This window comes from Furipterus horrens, unplaced genomic scaffold, assembly GCF_987537825.1.
Source record: "Furipterus horrens unplaced genomic scaffold, mFurHor1.1.pri manual_scaffold_10, whole genome shotgun sequence".
Lineage (NCBI taxonomy): Eukaryota > Metazoa > Chordata > Mammalia > Chiroptera > Furipteridae > Furipterus > Furipterus horrens.
In genome coordinates, this window is record NW_028327180.1 from 89,458,182 (window position 1) to 89,467,227 (window position 9,046).

The window sequence follows — 9,046 nt, forward strand, 5'->3', positions numbered from 1 at the left end:
ACAGGACTCTTTCTTTATCTTTCACCTTTGGCATCTCAATCATGATGCCCCCTACTGTGGTCCCCTCTGGGTCCAGCTCTCCCGGGACCCTCTGTGCTTCCGGGACCTGTATGTCCATCTCCTTCACAAAATTTAGGACGTTTTCCTCATTTTTTTCAATTCTTGCTTCCTCATTCTGCACTGGTTGACTGTTTTTTTCTTCCTTATGTTCCAAATCATTGGTTTGAACCCGGGTTTCATTCCCTTCACCATTGGTTTTGTGTAGATTTTCCTTCGTTTCACTTAGCATAGCCTTCACTTCTTATGCGTTTGCCATACTCAAGCATATCTGTCAGGCCTGTGAGCATCTTTATCACCAGTGTTTTGAATTCTGCGTCTGTTAGGATGGCTATCTTCTCGTCGCTTAGTTCTCCCACTGGAACCTTGATCCGTTTCCCCCTTTTGGGCCATACTTCTTTGTCTCCTCATTCTGACAGGCTCCTGTGTTTGTTTGCCTCTGCGTCCGAGGTAGAGCTGTCACACCTGTTACATTGTAAAGGGCGGAGCCTTAGGGATTCGTTAGTACAGGGTCACCTGTTTCACCACGTTGTGCCGCTATATGGGGGGGGAGGGGTCCGAGAGGGAACAATGCCGCCTGCTCAGCACTCTCCCCTTTTCCAGGCACCTCTCCCACTTCTACACTGGACTGGCGCCTCTCTAGCTGCTGCCCTGGCCATCGTTCCCAGAGTGGGTGGGTCTGCAGACGTTCTATACCGTGGGGGCCCTTTAAACAAGCGGACTCTGCTGAGAGACCAGCAGTTTCTGCCTCCACCCCAACCCCCACTGGTCTGCACAGTCAGAAGCAATGAGGCTTGATTTTCCCCAGTTCTGGGACTGTGAGCTGCGAGGTCTGTTCAGAACTGGGAACGCTCCCGTGTCTTCCCCACTTTTTAAAACATGTGACTGTGATTTCTGCTGGCCTGCTGCTGCCACCGCCACACCATGTCCTCTCTGCCCTGGCTCCGCCCCTCCTACCTGTCTGGATGAGTATTTCTTCTTTATATCTTTGTTTGCTGGACTTCCATGTAGTTTGATTTTCTGTAACTTCTGGTTGTTTCTAGTTTTGAGGTAGTTGCATTCCTTCTTAGTTGTGGAGGGAGATGCAGCAAGTCTGTCTACACCTCCATGTTGGCCGGAAGTCTTATTATAGCCAATTTTAAGTGTACAATTCAGTGGCATTATTCTCAATATTTGCAACCATTACCACCATCCATTTTTAGGATCTTTTTATTACCCCTAACAGAAATTTTGTATCCAATAAACAATAACTCCTGATTCCTTCTTCTTCTCAGGTTCTTGTAACCTCTATTCTACTTTGTTTCTCTGAATTAGCCTATTCTAGGCATCTTATATACATGGAATTATACAATACTTGTCCTTATGTGTTGGATTTATTTCAGTTAGCATAATTTTTTCAAGATTCATCCATGCTGTAGAATGTACTAGAATTGCATTCTTTTTCAAAGCTGAATAATATTCCATTGCATGTATGTACCACATTTTATTTATCTATTTTTCTGTTGATGAACATTTGGGTTGTTTCTATTTTTTAGCTGTTGTAATTAATGCAGCTATGAACACTGGTGTAAAAGTATCTGTTTGAGTGCCTGCTTTGAATTCTTTTGAGTATACACCTAGCAATAGAATTGCTGGGTCATATGATAACATGTTTAACATTTTAAGGAATCACCAAACTGTTTTCCAAGCAGCTGCACCATTTTACCTTCCCACTAGTGATACACAAGGTTTCCAGTTTCTCCACATTCTCGGCAATACTTGTAATTTTCAGTTTTTAAAATTATACCCATTCTCATACGTGTGAAATGCTATTTCATTGTAGAAAGTGCTACTTTTAATCTTTTCACTGTGCCTAGAGAAAGAGAGAAAACTGACGCATAGAGAAAGAAGAATGAAACACATACTCAGAGATATGCAGATACAAGAAAATGTGGCTCCAGAAGGGGGGAGAGAGAGAGAGAGAGAGAGAGAGAGAGAGAGAGAGAGAGAGAGAGAGAGAGAGAGAGAGAGAGAAGAGATAGAAAATACGAAGGGGTAGAGAGAGAGAGAGAGAGAGAGAAGAGATAGAAAATACGAAGGGGTAGGGGTTAGACTGGATAGGGGGCTAGAAAGAAAGGGTAAAAAGAGAGATAGAGAATTGGAGACAAAGAGCAAAGAAAGTAACAGGAGAAGTCTGTCCAGGTATCAGATGACAGTTCAGTCCATGGTTTCAGTAGCCTATGGAGAGGCCTGTCAGCATTTCCAATCATTGGCCTCTAAGAGACACACACCTCCATGTACTCATAATACATTTTTCTTTTTTGGCTTAAGTGTATTTGAGCTTCCTTGCAATGGAAAGAGATAATGCTAAGACATAATGACCTATAGATTTCTGAATATAGGGATAAGGTTAAAGAGTATAGATATGAATTTTTGGTCTAGCTGAAATGTAAATTATTATTATTTTTTTTTTTTTTTGGTCAAGTCATTTACTGAACCTCAGTTGCCTTGTTTATAAAATGGCAATAATGATGGTACCTACTCACAGGCTGTTGTGGGAAGTGGGTACAGTAATAGAAGTGAAAGCCCTTGGGAAGCATAAGCACAGATGCAAGTTGCTGTTTTGAACAAGCCCCTCAGCTTTCAGGGCCAGTCAGGGTCTTTCATCCTGTCTTTAGCCTCCAGACAGCTTTGTAGTACAGGGGCACCACCATAAGAACCTGGGTTTTGCAAACATTTCCCAGTAACCATTGTAAATGAAGTGGAATTGCTTTTAGAAGCCAATAGAACCTATCAATTATGTCTTCTTGTTTTATTTTCTGCACAGAGGAGGTTGGCACTAAGAGGCAGTACTGACAAGGGAGATTTGAAAAAAATGACTCATCTGGAATTTGCTGGAGGAGTCGAAAATTGGTAGAATTTCAGCCTTTGGGAGAAAAAAAAGGCTGTGTATGTGTGTGTGATTTATGTCCTAAGTGCTGTCTGTCCCTGAGGCATCTAGAAAGCAGTTCTCAGGGAGCAAGGGCACAGTCCGACTGGGTGTGGGTCTAATGTGAGTGGTATTTCTTTTTGGGCTGTTACAATGTTTGCTGAAGGGAACAGAATGTGGAGTTAGGCAAATGAAATTTACTCATAATTATGGCAAGAATGCAGGGCAGTTTTTATTTCAAATGATCTTTCTCACTTGCCTAATAAGTATAATCAGACTTGTGAAATCACATGGTCTAATTCAGGGTTCCAAAAATATGGCTATGCTACTCATAATGCACTGCTTTGCTTCTTCAAACCCTAAGGAGACACTCTTTGTGGCCACTTCTGAGTAACATGCATGACCAAGGGGGTGTATCTATCAGACACTGTTCACTTTCCCATGGCCTGGCTTCAAGGGCCTTCAACCTAAAAGAAGTCAGGAAACAATGCAGTGAGGAATTGTAGTAATAGTTAACAGATTGCACTTAAAATTTGTCTCATCTGTCTTAAGCACTCAACATGTATTCATTTAATGTAATCCTCACAACAACCCAAAGATAAAGGGACTGTTTTTATACCCATTTTATAGATAAAGAAACTAAAGCAAAGAGAGATTTGGTGATTCCCCCGAGATCCCACACCTGGTAAGTGGAAGAAGCAACACTCTTGATGATTCTGTGAAGACCTAGGGCGCCAGGCAGAGAGAAGTGAATTCCAGAGCTATTACGAAGGAAGAGTCAGTTATACTCATCTCCAGAAATAGCAGCACAGAATGTCAGAACGGAAAAGGAAGCCAGTGACCATGGAGCCCTCCCAGCTTATTTTAGAAATGAGGAAACTGAGGTCCGGAAAGGTTAAGTGATTTGCCTAAGATCATGTAGAAAGTTAGTGGCAGAACCAGGGAGATAACGCCAGTGTCCTGACTCTTGTTCCCTTGTTGGTCCGTGATTCCCTCAAGCCATGTGGACCTGGATAAGTCCTGTCCAACAGCTGCCCATGGCCTTTCAGTATGACTCTCCTTGGACGCTTTCTGCTCCTCTGTTTCAACTGATCTTCCTGCAAAGGGGGAATTAAGGTCCCAGCCTTAGAGTTTGAGCATCATTTCTGACTCCTCTTGTTTGTCTGTCATTGTCATCGGTCCCTCCCTCCACATTCCCATCAGACGTTTTTTCTCCCCACACTACTGGACAATTCATCCCTCCTCTGCTCCAGAGCCTGGACAGTCCTCCACCTCCTCTAGGATCTGGTTGGGCAGAGGAGCGCATCCCTGAATCACCGTGATCTGTCCAGGGTTGTGCATTGCAGCCTCAACTCAGTCAGACACTCAATCCTGGGAGCTTTTGCAGACACCTGTTTCAGGTGTGGATCCTGTAAGAGAATTCATTTGCCCAAAGTTCCAGGACACTTCTACCCTGCATTCTCCCTTTGCATTTGGACTGAGGGCAAAAGGGAGTGGGGGTAGTCTCTGTAAACAACAAAGTGAACGAGAACGTTGCTGTTTTATTTTAGAAACACCCATGCCATCCATGCTTGTTAGCTTTTTTATTTTTAATTCAAACTAATGAAAAATTGAAAGGAAATGAGATGTTCCATGAAACTTAGCCAAACTCTGAGTAGGTTTTATGGAGCTTGACTGCAAAATTAGTTATGGATGGCTTTTGGCTAATGCCAGTACCAACACTAAAATACTGCCGGCCTTTCCTAAAAGCTGGTGGTGCCCACTGTGAGGCTTCTGGTGGGCTGCAGCAAGGAGCCCTGTTGTTATCCTATTTATTATTACCTGGGAGAGAATACATTTTTAAAAGTTTAATTGTAGCATAGGAGCTGTATTCCATTGGATTTTCTTGTGTTTGGCCAAGGCACCAAGGATCCAACAACAAAGGCAGAAAACTTTCAAATTAGATTCTGAAATTTTCTGTGTGTATATGCAGTTTATATATGCAGGGGGTGTGTGTGTGTGTGTGTGTGTGTGTGTGTGTGAAGATGAGATAGAGATGAAACAATTTTTGAATTAAAAACCATGAGCAAAGCAATCATTGAATGGTTGTAATGTCTTTTTTGGCATGGAGTTGAGTCTTTCACATGCATTTGTCTACATTCATGTCTGAAACTATTTGGGGTAATGAGTTCTGATCACCTGAATGTCTGGACTTAATCTCGGTCCTTCTGAAGGGAGCAGAAGGGAGACATTTGAGCTTTGTATTCTCTTCCTTCTGGCTGATGGGTAGTTGAGGAGAATTTTGTGTTCATGATGCAAGAGCCTGTGGGCTAAAGTCTTGTTTTGTCTTTTAGATTTTCATACATCATCTGGCTTGCTAGAGATCTTGAAAATCGGGTGGCAGGGTGGACACATTATTCCTCACTACTAGCAAGCCTTTGAGTGTCAGTGCACCATCCTCCAGCCACACTGAGCTTCTCTCGGTTCCTCTGAGCATGCTCAACTGTTCCCACGTTCAGGGGCTTTTCCAGGGCTCTTTCCTCTGCCTGGGATGTTTTTTTTTTCCTTCTGTTCTGTTTTCCTGGCTAACTTCTCAGGTCTTAACTTAAATGACCCTTCTATAGAGAAGACGTCTCTCACCCTCCGTACTCCTCCCCACTCCTCCATTCTCTGTTCCTCTTTCATTATGCTTTCTCAGAGTGCGTTGCTCTTTTCACCATTTATGAGTCTGTTTGCTTCCCTGATTATTTACTGCCGTCTCTTACCACACTGTGAGGGCAGGAACCGTTTCTGTTAGGCCACCTCTGCTTCCCCAGCAGCTAGCAGAGTGCCTGGCCTATGGATGCTCATGGTTGTTCAATGAATAAAAGTTCCACTAACAGTAGATTAGTAACACCTGGAAGTATTTAACTTTAAAAATGGAAAAATCTCAGAGGTCACATGAACCTAACCCTTAGAGACACCAGATCCATGGTAAGTGAAAGCACTTTAGTTATTTTTATTCTTTTCTACAAGTGTACTACGGCTTATTTATTCTTCTGACAATTTGCATTTGGTTTGCTTCCGGTTTCTTGCCATAATAAACAATGCAGCTATCAACATTCTTATGTTTCTTTGTGCATATTTGCAAGAATTTCGCTAAAGCATCTGCCTAGGAATGGAATTGGAGGTAATAGGATATGCATTTCCTTATCTTCACAAGATAACACCACTCATTTTCCAGAGTGGCTGGCTGTTCCAATCATCACTCCCAGCAGCTGCGTCTGAGCGTTCCTGTTGCTCCCCTTTCTTGGCAACCTTTGGTTTCAACAGATTTCTTAACATTTGCTAAGCTTGTGGGTGCGAAACGATGGTTTCAATTTTCACGAGTCCAATCTGTTCAGACCAGAGGTTGCAAACCAGCTGTGCCTGGCTGAACGAGGCCAACAGAGTCTGGATGCTGTTCATGGATGTGTTTTGTTTGATTGAAAGGTGTTTTCTTAACCAAAAAATTGAATTGGTTCCCAACATTTGAAAATGGAAAGATTTCACTTAAGAATCTGTATTTCTGGGTTTTGTTCCTTGGGGTAAAAAGATGGGAAGACACTCACCACACAGGGCCCATATTCATATTCACACGTGACAAAACCCGGCGCCGTTCGGAAGCAGCTGTCTCTGCTGGCTTGCCAATAGGATGCGCATTGCAGCCGGCCACAGTCCTGAAGCCAGCCTAAAACTTTTACTTATCTTACCTTCCTGGCCCCTGTAGGGTTCTACATCAGCTGCCCGGTTTTAAGCTTTCATAGGGTAGAGAAAGGCCCAGAAGTGGTGTGGTGGTCGATGAACACCCCACCCAGGTCTGGCGAGGAATAGCCCTGCACAACAGAGTCCTGGACACATGGTTCTGCATGGAGACTGGAACGATGGCCGAGCTCGGGGCCCTGCTCTCCCTAAAGCCTCTCCCCATTCATCCCCCTGTGCTGTGCGCTCCTGTGTTGCTTCCTCAGATGTGGTCTTCCCTGACTCTGGACTTGCTTAGCCTCTTGGGCTGCACTCCTCTCCTGCCAGTCCTGGCTGCATCATGTGTTATGGTCATTTGTGTTCTTGTCCTCCTTGCTCTGTTTTCCTGGAAGCTCCTTACATTTTGGGACCATGTATTTACATGTCTATCTTTTTAATATTTGTTTGTTTTGGTCATTCATGGTACTTTAAAGTGATGGCTTGCACATTGAAATGTCTTTCATTCACTTGAACAAATGTTTACTATGGGCCCATAAGCCAGGCCTTGTGCTAGGCACTAGGCCATAAGACGCTGCTGTTGCCTTCAAGGATCCGACAGCACCCTGGAGGAAAGGCCCACATTTGTCCACGCATTCATTCTTTCAAACAGCCAGGCACTGTGCTAGGTGCTGGGGAGCAAACACAAACTAAGATCCTTGCTTCATGGAGCTTACAGACTAGTGAGGGGGCAGGTGTTCAGCTGCTTCTGACTCAGGAAGCTCGGTTTGTTAGGCATGGATAAGCAGGGTGAGATCTGAGCTGAGATTTGAAAGATGAATCGAAGCTAACCAGATAAAGGAGGGAGGTGGAAGGAATATTTGTTTTATATCCATGCAGAGCCATCAACATGCCTGAAGTCTTAATGGTAGGAGGGAGAGGCCCAACTCACAGACCAGGAAACAGAGTCAGTGTGGCTGGAGCTGAGAGTGTCAGATGCAAGGTATGGTGGGAGATGAGACTGGAGATGTAGGTAAGGTTCAGACGCCAAATAAAGTGAACGCAATCAAGTGTTTAGGTGCTAAAATAGAGGTATGTACTATTGAGACACCCAGTAGTTGACTGAATTAATGTAATGCCCAAGTAAGTGAATATGTATATGGATGACTATTCTGGAAACTTACTGTCACATAGAGAAGATGAATAGGTTGTCTAATAGATAGATGCTTGTTGCTGTTTAACCAGGAAGGGGCAGAATAGATGTTAAACATTTTAGAGGCCTGAAAATTCTCTATTAGCTGCAATACAGAGAATCCTGTGAGCCTGGAGACATTAAAGATGGATGACTCTTTGCCCTCACACATGACTGGAAAAGGAATGGTCTCCCCCAGGCTTCCATCATCCCTGAAAAGAGGAGGATCATTGCTTGCAGAGGATTTAGGTTCATAATGAGCCAGCCCCAAGTCATTGACAGCACATGGCACTTAACTATAAGGAGCTAGTCTTACTTCTTAAGCTCTGCCTTGCCGGTATACCTCAAGGCTTCTGGAACAAACAATCTGAAGAAGTCAATTTTTTTCCTTCTCTTTGCTGCGTTGAGGCTCCCTGGAAGCTTCCTGGCCCTGAGTTGATATTCCAGGCACCACAGGTGGCAGAGCCAACTCAGACACACCGTTGAAATCTAAAGCATCCTTGGGGAAAGCATCCCTTTGACCCGACGTCACTCCTAAGAAAGAAGACACTTCTTTTTTTGTAGAATTTATTATAGTTGATTTCTGAAATTTATGGCTAAGAAGTGTAAGACCCTGCTGCCCTGTGACAGGTTATTTGCTTGTTTTATTGTTGTTATTGTAATTTATCAGGTATCAACAAAAGGTGCCTCCTGTCACCCCTACGCTTGGTGCCACCTCTGCGCCTTTGCTCAGTCTGTCCTCTGACCTGGGCCATGTCTCCCATGAAACCTTGCTGAGTAATGCCACACCACAGCATTACAGCTCCTTCCTAACCTGCCTGTAACTCTTATCAATTACTCTGTACATTTTAGTATTTGACTATATTATTTATTCACACACTTTTTAAATACGTATATGTTTGCTTCTTGAACAAGATTACAGTGTGATGATAGGCCAATAAGTATTTGCTGAATGTATTAGTGACATTGAAAACTCAAAGTTAAGGACTAAATTATATTATTCTTTGCTTGCTCTTATAATATTGAGCTCATTGATGGCATTATAAGAAACACTCAGTGTGTATTTCTGAAGCAAATAGAATAAACCGAAATTAGGCTGGAAAGTAGCATATCACAATGATTCAGAGCACTGACTTACGGAAGCAGGTATCTCAAAGTTACCAGCTCAGGACTTGGACAAGTTTAATAATTTCTCCATGCCTCAGTTTCCCTAT